The sequence below is a fragment of the Anser brachyrhynchus genome (assembly GCF_964034855.1).
Source record: "Anser brachyrhynchus genome assembly, chromosome: 9".
NCBI classification, from domain to species: domain Eukaryota; kingdom Metazoa; phylum Chordata; class Aves; order Anseriformes; family Anatidae; genus Anser; species Anser brachyrhynchus.
Window position 1 is genome coordinate 12,251,951 of NC_137703.1, and position 15,618 is coordinate 12,267,568.

A 15,618-nucleotide genomic window follows, 5' to 3' on the forward strand; every position below is an offset into this window, starting at 1 on the left:
GAGTTCAGACATGCTCGTAAGGTCTCTGCAGGCTGTGTGGTGTGAGGTTCCCTAGGAACCTGACAAGTAAAGAGCCACGAACAGCCTCAAAAAGCCATAAACTCTTTGTCAGTGTCTGCTCACCAGAACAGAAATGTGAGGAAAAAATCACAATTTGGAAGCAGACACACACAGAGAAAAAAAAAAAAAGTCATGGATTTTTATACAGATTTTTATTTCATTTAAAGACTTTAAATGTTTTTGAAGAAAAAAAATGATTTTTAGCAAGAAAAATAAGGTCTGTGCACAGCGTGGACAAAAATGTTGTTAGAAAATGTCTCTGTCCCACTGTAATAATAATTTTGCTGCAATAGAAGAGTTAAATATATATGTATGCATATCTTTACACACACACTGATTCTTCCTCCAAATCCGACGTGAATTAGATATTCATTCTAGATGCCTAGAGTAACAAGAAGCACAGCCATGGATATCTTTGTTTCTAATGTTAGTTAGCTTGTTTAATTTGACTCGTCTGCATTATCAATAGCTATTCATGAGGGTGTTACATGGTTTGAAATCATTTTGCAAGCATCAATTTCCATCAAAGAGCCCAAAAGAGCAGCACAAAGGATCTTCCTTTTTTTTTTTTTCTGCAAAAGCTCACTTCCAAAGTACCAGGGTATTTGTGCAGTTCCTGCTGGTGTTTCTGTTCGTAGCCGGGTTGTTTGGCTGATACGCAGCTGTAAATGAGACAAGAAATACTTCCTCAAGATGGCTTGGTTCAAAGCCATCTCCTCAATAGAGGTTGATTGTTAGACTTGGGCCCAGTGCCCAGAGGAGACAATCTTACATAAGTAAATAAATATTCTGTCTGCTTTTCATGAGGGCTGAATGGATGCTGGACGCAAAAGTCCTGTAAGGACTTAATTTATTTAGGACATGAGTAGAACTTTGGTGGAACGCAGGAATGCCCTGAGCCATTTGAAGGCTTTGGCATCATGTCCCTTAAAATGGCAAGGAATTGGTTCTCTTTAAACCTTGGAGATCCTGAAATGGAAATCTCAGGCACCCATAGAGGTGTTGACCAATATGAATTCTTTAGTTCCTCTTTCTTCCCAGAGAACAGAGGGGAAGACTGAGAGCCTTGCCTTCAGTGGGTTTACTGCTGGAAGGGCCTGAATTTCTCACTTTGAAAGCCTTGGCTTAAAAGGACGTTCCCTTGTCTCCTCGTTGTCAGCTAGAGGAAGCCTCACACTTGTGTGCGGCATTGGGTGAGCAGAAACACAGGATTTTAAGCATAATATTTTGCACGTTTTTGACATTGATCTGTAGTCCCTGACCTCAGCATAAAAGTAGAGATGTTTAGGAGTGCTGTAAAGGAAAGGGAGGGTCTAAAGTTTGGGCTTGTTTTGCACTGTAATTCCGCTGGTTCTGCAGTTGTTGATGGTACCAGTCCTGGCTGTAGCTAATATTCCCGCAGGTTATTTCCCTCTGCCTTCAGGTCAGGGAGTACTTCGGTGCTTTCTAGCCAAATAAACCCATGTGCCTCTGTGATTTAAAGCAGACGTCTATCCGCTTTAAAAATAGAAGTAAATAGAAATAGGGATTATCCTCCTAGCATCTAAACTATCTTTGATTGCTTCTTGCATCAAAATCTCTTCAGCTGTAACCGAGGAAGAAATCAGCCCCCCAGCAATGCTTCTGAGGGGAAGGGAGGCAAGGAAGCTTGCGGGGGCATCGTGCTGGGAGCCTGAGCTGGGTGTTAGCTGTCAGTGTGGCCACTACTGAGCCAGCTGGGATGGGGAAGGTGTCCCCACCTCTGCTCAGCCCTCCCAATGCTGCTTGCCATAGCAGCACATCATGCAGGCCACCCGCCACCAATTGCCTGCCCTGTTTCTGGTTCAACTCTATTGCAACCAACATTAAAAAACAACTCCAGGCAATTATTTGGACCAATGTTTGCTGCAGCAAAAGCTTTAAGAGACTTGCAAAAAGACCTTTTCAGGCTCTTGAGAATCCAAAGTGAAGTCCTAGCTCTAAGGACTACTTTAATTTATTCAAAGATAAGAAATAACCGCTCCAGCTGTTGTTTCCAATTCAAAGGTCAGACTACAAATACCGTGTCCTTGCAACAGACTTCTCACTAACAAGCTACAAGGCTGTCATTAATCTTAAAAATAAGCCAACAAATGATTTCATGTTGGATGTCTGAGAGGATGGCATTCCGTACAGACACTTTCTGAACTGGAAAAGGAAACATTTTGCCTTCCAAATTGTTTCTGATTTATTCAGTTGCCTGCATGTATAATAAGCAATCCCATAAATACAGTGGTTCTAAAGGAAGAAGTGTTAAAACTGTTTTGAGTAATATCCATGGTCATGAAGAATAATCCTCAGTGTAGGAGCAACCAGCAGAGGTAGGATCAAATGGGTGACAAAAATTGATCTGAAAATACCAATTGCAACCAGCTAAAGTTTGTTGCATCTCTGTTGTTTCTGTGGTACGATGACAAGCCACCTACTTGATTTACATCAGCTTACTTGGAGAAAGCAATCGACTGTCAGAGAAGGATAGTTATTTAAATGAGCTGATTTTTAAAGATTAAGTCAAGGCAGGAAATTGCCAGAAAGTGTCAGTGAAAAGCAGGGAAATTCAGGTAATCTGCACCACCAGACAGATGGTGATCTGAGCTTATTGTGAGCTCATCTCCCATCGTGTGTGGGGCTGCGATGGACCAGAATGGCTCAGGTGCAACAAGAGCACAAAACCTTCCCCAGTCAGAACAGAAAATGAACTCGTTGCAAATATGGTAAGGTAACACTCATAGGAATGGTCTTGTGGCTTGAGAATTATCCCTACAGACCTATTCCACTTACTGGTTATTTCTTACCACTCTCCCATTTTGGAAGTGCTCTGTTCATATATGTGGTTGTCTGGTCTAATACGGCATCCAGCCCTATTTGAGGTATAGTCCCAAGCCACAATTAAAGTAATGCTCTGGATTAAACTATTTAACTTTTTTTAAAAAATAAGTGAAACTCTTGAACTATTTCTTCTGTAGATCATAAGATGACCTTTATATCTTGCTGATCTGGAAAGATTTAAGCTCCTGGTAGTCACATATTTGTAATATTGAAATCATTTTTTATTTATTAATGATTTGATTTCTGTGGTTGGCATAAAAAAAAAAGGTAGTTTGACATCTTCTGTTGTTGTTCTAAGTACTGCCAAAGCCTATTTAAAATAACCCATCTGGATTACATCAAATGAGTATAATTTGGAGATAATGTCAATGAAAACGGACTGTTATCAAATGGTAACGGTCTCTTGCTGCTATATGAATACAGAGTATTTATCAGAAATGAGTGTCAAAGGGGAGTGAAAGAGCCACATACTGTAGGGATATTGGAAAGGGATCAGTGTTCTTATATAATTGCTGTCGTGTGTTTGTAAGGGGGCACTCGAGAGCAACGCAAGATGCTCTGGTGTCTGTGGCATTTGTGAGCCAGGAGGAGCTGCCTGTGTGGCTGTTTATTGCCAGCAAAATCTGCTTGTGTTTCATGGTGAGCGTTGTCAGGCGCTAATGGCAGGAGTGTTGGCATTGCTCTCCTCTCCCACAGTGATGTGGGACTGGGGGGCAAGATCACCGACCGTACCATTCATATTTTTAATTTATCTTAGGACAAACAAAGGTGAAAATCCTGCTAAAACGTGCAGAGTATTTTGGGGACAAGGAGGAATCAAAACCAACTTCAGTGAATGGGGTCTTTTGTCAAGCTGGCCTTTCTTGCTCTCATTGACTCTCTTCTACTATCTCTGCTAAGCGGTCCGGTAAGGATGCCAGGCAGGGGGGCGCTGCAACTCGCCCCGTTATCAGACAGGCAGAAGCAGGGGTGTTGGGTGTTTTGTGGGGTTCAGCAGCTCAGCCAGCTGCGTGCATCCGCTGCGAGAGAAGTAGGGAAGTCTCAGTTCCCTCCAGCGCCTCCAGGCACAGCAGCTGATCCTGCACCAGTGCAGAAATGTTAGCTCCGTTGTTGTTCTGGAAGTTGTTTCGTCTCTCTTGCCAAACACCTGTCATTTTTGGAACATTAATAACTGTAATAACAAGCGGGGATGAAACTGAGTTCCTCGATTGGCAGACTTTTAAAGATAATTCAATACTGTATAATGACTTTTAAAATTAATTTATAAATATTTAAAGCTATGAATATTTCAGTCCTTTCAATTCATTTTGTTAATTATTTAGCTTTAAAGTACATATCACGCTCTTTCCCTCTTGTTCAAATTATACTTTTATTGCATTTTGAAAGCCTCGGTCTGCAGACTGCAGCTGCAACAGCAGCTCACGATCCAAGAACATATTTACAAGGTGGTCCTTGGGCCCTTTTTTCTTTCTAAGGAAGAACAGAGGACTGCTAGCTGCGTTCATTTTGCATGCTGAGTTTTTTGTGTCCACAACCTGGACAATGATTCCAGTCACACAGGCGCTTGCTGCCCTCGTGTGCTTTTGCAAACCAAAGCTTGGCACATGCACATCTAGTGGCTGAAAATAATGCACGGTCAGGAAGGAAAAAGCGCTCCTGCCTCCTTGCTGAGACCACACCTTGCTCGTGGCCAGGCACAGTGACAGCGCTCCTTTGCAAATAGTCGGAGCCTTGACGATGTAATGAAATTTAATTAACATCTTTGTGATAAATGGACAGTATCACAGACTGGTCCTTCTTGAATACCTTAATCACTCTTTTATTAGAAGGATAAGTAGGTCCTTTGTAATTATCAGTCTCTTGGAGCAGACTGGCATTTTATTGTAGGCTTGTGCAGCATCAAAAGCAAGGGTGTACACGTGCACCATGACAATCCTGGGGACTGCTGCATTGCAGCCGGTCCGTTTGGAAGTACTGTTGACCCCATAAGGACAATGAAAGTAGTGCTGAGCTACAGGAAGCTGAACCACAAAAGCTGTTGCAAATATGCTCATTATTACATTTGAGGAAATGCATGCCACCCCCAAGAGCAAGACAGATGGAGGGAGACCTAAGGAAGGTATTGGACAGCCATGTGGATAAAAGATGCTTTATTTCTCCTGAAATGACAGAGGAAGACAGAGCAAATAAAGCCCCAGTTTGACTTGTCTGGGGTGCCTGAAGTAGGGTAGGATGAGGATAAAACATATTATCTTTTTCTCTATTCCCAGTGCTTCCTGGTCACTTCTTTAACCGAATTCTCTGGGAGCTGTTCTGGAGGATAAAGATATCAGGCACCCTAAATGCCCCTGAGGCTTACATGTCTCACGCTGGGCATCCAAAACAAGTGTGTGGTGTTGTCTGTGTGCTTAAAGTCTGCAAAGTGGGAGGTAATACTTCCTGATATCACAGACCTGCTGGCAAAATGAATTCATTAATTTTTATGAAGCATCCAAATTGCATAGTAGGAGAGTCCTGCAGAAATGCTAATGAGAAAATTTAAGATGGCTTTGTCTGGGGGCAGGCTGGTGGGTGGCGAACAAAACCTTCAGTCACATAACAATTGTCTCTTCAAGGAGAAGGTAAAGATTGTGTTAAATAATGACTTTCTTGCTAATGAGGGTTGCCCTTGTGTACCTGAAGCAAACACTGCAGTCAGGGTTCTCCTTCTGCACCTTGCTTAGCTGCGGACGCTGTAGTGAAGATTACCTCCCATGCCTTGCATTGCTCTAAGCAAAGGAGATCACCTTTACAGCTGGCTGGAATTGCCCTTCAGTGTGCTCCCAACCAGGAAAAAAAGCTGCTTTCTCGAAATCAGACATTCTCCAGGAATCCTGCAATTGCAGGGACCGTTCGTCAAAAGCAGCCAAGTTTTGGCAGTCCTTGTGCCAAAGCAGCAGCTCCTCTGCAGGGCGGACGACCTGAGAGCCAGTTGCTTCGCTTACAATGTGAAATAATCAAATGGAAATGCAGCTTTGATTATAAAAACTTCACCTGTTTCCACCCCCTGGTGTGTTCTTGGGTGCTTGCCTGGATGAAGAGGGTCATTGCTTGAAGTGCCACGATGCTTCAGGGAGGAGGAGGAGAAGGAAGGGGGTTACGTGGCCGTGGCATGTGCCTCCCCTTGCACTGCTGCTCCTTGCAGGGGTCTGCGTGGACCTCTCCCACCTGCCTCTGCCAGTCCAACGCTTTGTGCAGCTTTTCCAGGCTCAGCAGCCTCTGAATCCCTGCCCTGCTTACAAGTGACCTTGGGACTCCACCCAGAGCCAGATGCTGCTGGTCGTGCCTCTGCAAGGATTCCCTTCTCCCATGAGGCGTGCTGGTAGCTGCAGGGCGCTTTCTGCAGTGACAGAAATCTTGCTTGCTCCTGCTGTGCGCTATCAGGTTGATGTTTTGTGCTGAACATTTGCAGAATTTTTCTTTTTATCTTCCCTTTAGCTCTCAGTTCTTTCCAAATGCATTTCTCGTTGTTAGATGTGGCTTTATGCTGCAATTATCTGTGCTCTGATGTGGCAGACAACGGGGCTGCTCTGTGATGATGCGTGTCTTTTCTTATCTCTCTCCCGACCTGCCCAGCCTGTCCTCCTGGGCTCACTTGTCACGGTTTCAGAAGCCCCACAGAGGAGCAGACTTACCCCGGCTGGATTTGATGTGTGTTCCTGGTCCCCTTCTCTTTCCCAAACAAGCTTTGCTTGGCTGGTTCAACTCCATTTAATTTCTTTATTTTAACTGGGCTCCAAAGTCTCTGGGAGACTTTTGAAAGAACCATCTCTGGTGCCTTGCCTGCAGCCAAATGAGAGCCTGAAACAGTCATGGGCAATCCCCAAATCCTGTCCCTATTTCTCTCTGCCTGCTGGAGCTGAGCGTGAGGACAGCAGAGCCAGCAGGTCTCAGGTGGTGCCTCCTGGGAGCACAGCTGAGAAACCTCCAGCTGTGATGAGGCTAAAGTAGCAGGAGGTAAAAAGAAGAAAGCTGTGAGTGCAGGATGTGTTTGTCTTTCCATCAGGATGATCTTTAGTTCACGTGCACCGTACATCAAAGTCAGAGCTGCATTTCATCCCATGCCCCTCCGTGCTTCCGAGCTGCCTTTGGCAGCAATTCAGCCGGCCCAAGTCCCCCTTTCTCTTTGCCTTTATTTTAGTTCTGTGGCCTTTCCTGTGTCATCCAAGTGCGTGTCTCATTGCTGAAGCACTCTTTCGCGAAGAACTCGCCCTGATAAGCCAGGTACTCAGCAAGGGAAAGTAATGATCATGAAGAAAAACAGGAGTAAGCAAGCTTGCCACCTCCCTGCCTGTGTTTTGCCTGACTCAGCTGCACGCAGGGTTTCTGACAGGAGCAGCTCCTTAGCACCAAGGTCACAGAGGCCTCAGAGAAAAGCGCCGCAGTTCCCCACGAAGTCAGAGAAGTCTCTGGTTTGTACGTGTGAGCACTATGAACCAGTTATTTTCAAGTCCTTTCCTTTGGGATGCAAATCCTCCACCCTAGGGGCCATGAATTGCACACGAGTCAGACGGCTGAGCAAAGGAAAAAGACTTCAAAGGCTTGTTGCCCTGCTTCAGGGGAATGCAGGCTTTCCGTGCTGCTCCCTCTCCAGATCCCAGCAATTTTAGCTGGCTGCTTGAACTTCACTCTCTGATCTCAAGTCCCATGTGAGTTAAGGCAGAGTGTAACGCTTGAGAAAATAAAAACAGCCTTCTGCCCCGGGCAGAAGGAGGATATTGGGTTTTTGTAAACTGCCTCATGGTCATCACCGTCATCTCTGGAGCAGCAAAAATCAGAGCGGGCTGGTGGAGGTGGTGAGGTGGGATCCTGGCCACCTCTGCCCAATGCCACTGAGGCCACATCTGCCCAAGGGCTGGCATTGGGGTCACCACCATACCCACCCTGTCCCAGCCTTGGGAAGGTTCCTCTGGCCAGGACACCAATGGGAGTGACGGGGACATGGAGAGACAGGGACTTGTACCTTGCAGGCTTTAAGGGTGACTGCTGTCTTGAGGAGAAAAAGAGAAAGCTTGGCACAGCTCAACTTATTTTTTTTCCTGTTTTGTTCCACTACTTCTACTATTCACTAATCAGGCTGCTGGAAGCTGATAATAAAAAAACTATATAAAAATAACTAAATAAACCACCTTCTGTTCCAGCTACTTGTTTTTTATCAATTTCCTGTGGTACTGAATGTCTCGCCCACACTTTGGAGCATCAGGCAGGTTATGATACCTAGTGGCGTATGTGCATTCAGTTGGCACCATCGCAAGTGTATTTAATGCCAGATGTGTCCCTAAATATAACAGGAAATCATGTTCATGTTTGCAATGAGCGGTTATTTTTTTCTTGGTAACACAACAGGATCAGGATTTAAATAAAAGAAAACTGATTATTTGTGGACAGAGATGATGTTCTTCAGAACTGTTTGTCCACTGGGTGTTTGTTATCATAATTAAATTTATTGTTCCAGTTAAACAAAAGCAAGCTTTTCCCCAAAATTAATTAGTCTTCATAATTAGAAATTGTTTTTCAAGAATACATTCAATTTATATGCTAGAAATTACCTAGATTATGTTTTGCTGACAGCTATCAGAGTTGGCCATGCATACCTAATGTTCAGAGATATATTAATTACCTTGCTTAACTAGCTTGCTCAAATATATTAATAACTCCCTGCCTTGGAGAGCTGCTGCTCGCGGGAAGCTTGTTATTGAGATGCAATTTCTCATGATGCACAGTCCCTGCTTAGGTGACATTCATGTGTAGACAGAGGTACAAAAATCAATCCGAAGGAAAACTAATAAAGCTGGCAGCCCTTTCACCTAAACCTGGTGTAGACGGACAGCTGGAGAGCAGTGGCTTTCTCAGATTAAGCTGAAGTGTGCTAGAAGTAAATGTTCCTTCTTAAAAATGCACACGAAAATGCCATGTCCCATCATTTTTTTATTTTTTCCCTACTCCTGGCAGATTTTGCCCTCCTGCTTGTCTTTTCTCCTTTTACTCAAGATGAAGAAGCTGTGGGTTTCTGTGTTCCCCTGCTTTCTATCTTTCTTTGGGAAGGCTGAAGCCTCACCTGTGCCCATAGGACAGGGCTTGTACTGGGGGAGCCGTGCCAGCCTGGGCTCCAGCAGCCCTGCGTCCTGCAGCTCCAGGACTCTGAGTCCTTGTCTAGTGCTTCAACCACAGTTTTCTTGGTTGCTTTTCTAGATTGGAAAGATACGCTGCATCTTAGGTTTGGAAGTATTATTCGGATCTTGAAGCAATCTTGCAAAGTTATTCTGTTTTGAATGTAAACAAGAAAGGACTCCCACCTGCTTTCAAGCCACGAGAGACTCTGTGCATCTTATTTCCTCCTCCAAGTTTTATTCTCTTGGTGCTGTGTTTCTTTCTGGATCTCTTCTTCATGCTGATAATTGCTTTGTTGGTTTGTGTCGCATCAGAAAAAAATTCTATGTAAGGTATTCAGCAATGTCTCCCCTTCTTTATATTTAGTTCTACTTTGGGAAGAAAGCAGCAGATTTGGTGAGCTTAAAAAATTCCAGTTAAGCTTGTTCGTCCCTATCCAGTTAAGTACTTTGGCTGCAATTTTCAACAAAAGGAGGTTAAATTCCCCAAATCCCACTGAAAGGCGTTCAGCCCTGTGAATAGTCTAGCCTTAAATACCTGATTTACTGGATCAAAATAAACTTCAGCATGTGCTCATATACCTGGAGAGCTGATAAAACAATTATATCTGGCTGTAAAAGAGACCATTAAAAATTCCTTGTCAGTGTAATGGAACACACTGTGCTTTTAAAAAACAATCTTTCTACCTTAAAAAAAGTTATATACTATGTTTTAGTTGATTCAGTACCCATGACATTCAGCTATATACAACTCTGAGTTGAGGCAGTAGGAATATATGTGCTGTATATACCGAAGCCAAGGTAGTCACAGCTGAGTGTTGAATTCCCTGATGAAGCAACTTGTTCTTAAGGCCCTTATTCCTCCCCATTTATTTTAATTGATCCCAGCCTGTGCTGAGTTATTTTAATGGTCTCATTATTCTGAACTTCTAATAACCGACTTTTAAAAGGAACGTATTTCACAAAGACAACTTCAATAAATAAGATCAAAGCTATTCTGGGCTGACTGGGTTGGGTTTTGTCCTCTGCAAACAGAGACATATGCCTGATGCATTTTTCAAGAGCGGGGACTAAAGGAAGTCAGTATTTAATATTAAAGGTAGGGAAGGTTGGACCATCCAGTAGTTTGCTTTGCAGATGTCAAAAATGCTGTATCGCTTACTTTCACCCAGGGAGCAGAGGTTTAGCAAAAGCCCAGCTGGAATTTTAGGTGCTCAATTCCCGTTTTAAAGATCTCTTGGAGAAGAATACAGCATTCCCTTTGTGTGCTTTGAAAGCCTCACCTTTATTAGGGATACAGCAATTTGTAAATGCAAACCAGCAGAGAAAAATGCCAGGCAGTGATAATTGCAGCTCCCAGAGCTATTTCAGTAGTACCTGCTAATGGCAAGGAACACCACAGGGGCAGGAGGGAATGGCCTCTGTGGTTGGAGTGTGCTCTACTGACAGCTGGAAGGGTGAGGAGAAGGAGAAATTACATCCTTATTTTTCTAAATAATATAAAGTATTGGTGTGTGGGAGCTCCCAGGAGCATGGCACAGTTTGCAGTCAGGCATTGGAGAGGAACACTTACAAACAGCCTTGCGCTGCTGTTGTGGGAGACAACAGGGAGAACTCTTCTTTATTACTTTTTTTTTTAATGCATAGAAGGAATTACTGGGCAGCCAAGTGAGGCTGTGCTTTGCCAGGATGTTTGTTTGTGATCTCTTCTCAAAATAGACGTGTTATTTGGAAACGTGACGCCGATGGGGACGTTTCTGGAGGACGGGATTGTCTTGCATGGCCTGATGTAAAGTTCTCGAACTGATGCAAAAGTTACCCAAAAAAGGTGAACTTAAAATAACATCTGAACACTGCATTGCTTGTGTTTTCTCCCATTGAGAAGCTGACTGAATTTCTATGATATCTGATATTAATGAGCAAAGAGATCGTTGGGACATCAGAAATGGGGTTTGGGGCATGACACCAAGTGAAACCTCAGCAGTTCAGATTTCCTTCTTTGTTTCTAACAGAGAGATATGGTATCATGGCTTAAAAATAGACAAATAAGTTGTATTTCTATACTCTTCTATATTCACAAATCAATTTTGTTTTTGACCAATCGTCTTCTTGTAGCCCAATGTTTATAGGTTTATGGCTCAGGTGCATGTTTCTTGTTACTCTTAGCATGTTCAGCTCATTCTGTGGGTGCTCAGCTAGTGCTAAAAATCAAGTTAAGTCTTCAAATTTCACTATCTGTAAGATGAGGTTGATGTTAGTTACGCAGGCTACCCACCAAGGAACCTGGAGGAGGACTGCTGGTTAATTTTTGTAAATAGCTCCAAGGCTATAAAGCACCCTGTAAGCAATAAATACTGGTATTTTTACCATGGCATTTTCGATGGCCCAGGCAGTTTCTCCACGGAGAAGTCCGGCAATGTCAGCCATCAATTTAACAGCACGAATCTATCAGGACAGTAATACATTAGCTTCTAGCAATGCTATGTCCTCCCGTTGCAGTTACCTTGACAAATCGCTCGCTTCGGAGGCACTGCATCAAGCACCGTTTCTCTGACGGGGAAACCTGGGTGCTTCAGAAGTGCTGTGCTTGGAGGTGGAGACCTCAGCTCAGTGAAAGACGGGGTGCTGTGGGGTGCTGCAGAGAGGGGCTGGCACTCAAAGAGGCTGAGGGGTGATCTCAAACATCACCCCTCCTGTCTGCAGAGGGACGTCTGACAGAGGACGGGGTAAACAAAGACTAAGCAGGGAGATCTTTGCCGTCCTGGGAGATGGAGGAAGGCAGGAGGACCCTGAAGCTGCTCATGTGCTTCAGCAGGTTGGATGGGAAGGCTGCAATTTTGGCTTTAGGGAATGTGTTATCGCAGTGCCCAATCTGAGTCAGTGCGGTTTCACGGCTCTCTTGTGGAGGCTGAGCAAATTGAGGTCAATCAATGGTATCTATGGGTTTATAGGGGAGAAAAAAGATTTTTTTTTCTACACTTGCCCTGTGTAGCATTTGTGTTCCTGATGCAGAGCAGGAGCAAGGCTATTTCATCTCCCCTCCAGCTCCATCGGCACTGTAGCTGGATCTGTCACCTCCACGGAAACTGAGAGCAAAATGCAGGCACTAAAAATTCCCAGGGACTTGGGCAGGGCAATGCCAGGGCTGCTGCTCTTGAGCCACTGCCGTTACCTGGGTTAGCCAGGCTGAGCTGTGGATGCTCTAACACATCCAGCTCTCCCCTGCAGTACCAAAATATGGGTGATTTTTGCAGGAAGAAGGGAAGTTAGTAGGCTGGGTGTCTTACATTCAGCAGCTTGTTTGTGGCTGCGTATCAACTTGATGACAAAGTTAAGATCTGAATCCAAGCCCTTTGATCCAAGCCCACAATAAGCTGTCGAAAGCCTGTGGCACTACAAACCCCACTGAGCTGCTTGCTAGCACAACAATAAACGCCATCGCTTTTATTAGTAAGGCAGGCACTGCCAGGACGCTAGCAACACTCCACCAAACAGCTTTGAAAGCAATCGAAAGTGGTACAGGTAATAAAAGCGCAGTGCAGCATTGCACTGACTCAATGGCTCTCAGAGAGAAACTGGGACCTTGACCCTGCAAAGCCTGAAAATGTATTTAACGCGAGCCCCCAGCTGGTCTCCCTGACCTCAGCAGGATGTTCTCTTGTACAGAGCTGCTGAGGGAGCGCTGCTGCTTGTGGACATCAGCTGCCGGGGCTAAAACCTGTGCGCACAGCAGACCCAGACCCTGGCAAGGTGCGGTGGTCGTTCCACTGATGTCCCAACGCTGCTGCCTCCAGCATGCAGGGAGAACAGGGTCTCCTGAGCAGGGTCCAGCAAAGCTGCATCCTGCGGAGGCTGCACGGCATCCCACCCAAACAGCACATGCAATTTTGTGTATTAAAGTCTTTCACCTTTCTTTAATTGCCAAGAGTTGTTCTTACAGGGAGAAAACCTCCTGAGAACCAGAACAAAGTTTATTTTGCAGTCGTAGCCTATTAAAGGAATTGGTTAAAATTAGGTGCATGCTTCATTCAAGTTGTGCATAGAAGCATTTTTGGGGAGAAAAAGCAAATACAGGTTTTTCCTATTTTTCCTCAATCTCTCAGGGTAACTGGGAGATTAACATTCTGAATGATAAAAACCCTGAGTTAAAATTATAATAATTAACTCCAACATTGCATGTAATATCAGGAGAAAACTTTCTTATTATGTGTGTTGTCTTTAATTATAATTTAAAGGTTCGAGAAGGAGAAATTAATTATAGTTTTTATCCTGAGCTTGACAAAACTCAAAACATAAAGCTGATAGAGGATGCTCTGGAGAACATCTTACCCACCATTCAATTTAAACATCATTTAAGAGCCCAGCCTCCTGACGAGTTGCTTAGATTGCCAAATCATGATATTCCCTTGTCATTAAAAGCACAGTGGGAGACCGGTTTCCAGACCTTGTGCAAATGATAATATCTTTCAGTAACCTGAAATAAAAACGCTCGGGTTATGATACCCGGCATTTTGCGGTAACCCTTTTCTGAGGGCCTGTAAACATTCATTTCTCTCGCCAGGTTGCAGGTGTTATTGTGACACTGGTCTGAAAACAGCACTTCTGGACATGATCTTAAGCTAACTTTCATCTGTGTTTGTATGAGCAGTCCATAATCTGCAGAAACACTGTGCCGTCCTTACCATCGTGTTGTAGATCCTTTGAACCACTACAGCAAAAAAAGCAAGTTTGCATTTTTTGCTTATCTCCTCCCATGGAAAGCTTGAGATCTTCCCAGGGTGTGGGGCACTGGTGGCTGCTGTGTTCCAAAATGTGAGGAGGCTCTGAAGATGCTTCCGTGCACAGCCACGGTAGGGATGCCCCATGGCTGCCCCTAGGATGCAGCAGGGTCTCCAGCACTGCGTCAGCGTGGACTGAGGAGCAGTAGAGCACAGCCATCGTACCAGGACCAGCAGCTCCAGCCTGGCGTACAGCCTAGCCTCTTGGAGTTCGTTCTGCTAAGAGAAAACTCTCTCTCCACCATGCAGATCCTAATGAAAAACTCACAGATCTAACACTGAGTTTATAGTGCTACCGCTCCTTTAGCAAATAGAAGCTGCTTTTCATAAATGCTCCTTATCAATAAGCTTAGATACATTTTACAAGTCATAATATCCATCAAATGCCTAATTAAATGAATCAGAGTTTATTTGTTACTGCTGCCAATTACAAGTGATCGTCAGAACATTCCCAAAGTCATTAATTATTACTTATCTCTGTCTGTTTGTGTAATGGTTAAGCGTTGTAGCACTGAAGAGCAAACTAATATAATCAAATAAAGATGGCATAATCACATATCCCTTACCACTGTGGAATTAATAAGATTTATACAAGTCCGGGTTTACAATTAAAGGAGGCCTGGAGAAGATTTCTTGAGCCCATGAGAGTTTTGTTTTGGGTTTGAGGAAGAAAGTATTTAGCCTTTACAAAATATACATTGTTTTAATAGAAAATAAATGTTCTGTGTGCTGCAGCAGTTTCAGATGAAAGACAGGGATGGCGCCCTTGGAGGAGTGATCTGTTGATCTTGGAAAGACGAATATTTATTCTCAGGTTGAGGGAGGCTTATAATGCTAGATCATTTAAAGTGTTCTAATTTGAAGCAGGTAATTAGTTATTTTAAGTAAACTTCAGAGATGAATTTCAGGGGATGAGATTTTTCTCTCGGTCTTAGCGTGTTTTCTCAGAGAGAAGAGGCCATACGCTGCGAGCACGCCTCTCCACAGGCAGCCCTTTGTGATACTGAGTCAGTTTACGTGGCCCTTCTGTGTACAGTGGGCACCTCTGGTCCTCTGTGCTACACAGGTGTCTTTACTGGGGTGCACACTTCTTGCTGTAATCACAAATATCCCAACATTCAACTACAATGGTAGGATTTTAATAATATTTTTTAAAGAAAAAGTTATGCAGCATCTTCAGCCGTTAACAAACGAGAGGCTGTGCAGAGCCATTTGGAAGGAGCGGTGGTCTGAGCTCCACATAGCATGGCAAATTTCAGCTGCATTTTATGGCTTTTGGGGAGCCTTTTGGCAATGCTGTTATGTGCGGTTTTATGAATTTCTTCCATCTAAATGGACAGGCATTTTGATAGGGAGAAATGCCTACTGCCTTCTGTGATGTAGCTTATCACCTGAACACACATCGTTTAACTTTGTGCCTCCTTCTTTGATTATTTCTCCAGTTATAGCTCAAGTTCAGGAAGTTAACAGTAGTGTTGAGTGGTACTGCTGTATTGTGCTGGTCACGGGCAGGCCCAGTTTGTCCTGGCAACCAAAGCAAAACCATTTGGGCCTGTTTTCTCCTAGCTGTTTGTCAGGATCCACTTGTGCCATTTCCAGATGCTTTTGTTAGTGTTATATTTAAATCTAATTTATTGGCTTCATCCTGAACTCCGGATGCCACGGATTAGGTCAAGCAGTGCCCTTTGGTGTTGAAGCATAGGCACATGCGAAGCGCAGAGAGGTGAGATTACTCCGCTGGCACCAGTTGCGTCCAGAGCAAACCTCTCATAGGAGATAAAAGC

At 44.0% G+C, this 15,618-nt stretch overlaps 2 long non-coding RNA genes across 2 annotated transcripts in view; both read left to right on the forward strand.

The window, feature by feature from the left end:
* The window catches only part of LOC308199685, a 106,284-nt gene that overhangs the window by 57,301 nt on the left and 33,365 nt on the right, over positions 1-15,618 (forward strand). The gene's annotated exons all lie outside the window — the stretch shown is intronic.
* LOC308199687 lies at positions 5,799-14,844 on the forward strand. The gene is made up of 3 exons (XR_013954859.1): positions 5,799-10,513; positions 10,776-10,884; positions 13,618-14,844. It is a non-coding gene; the product is annotated as an uncharacterized lncRNA (long non-coding RNA).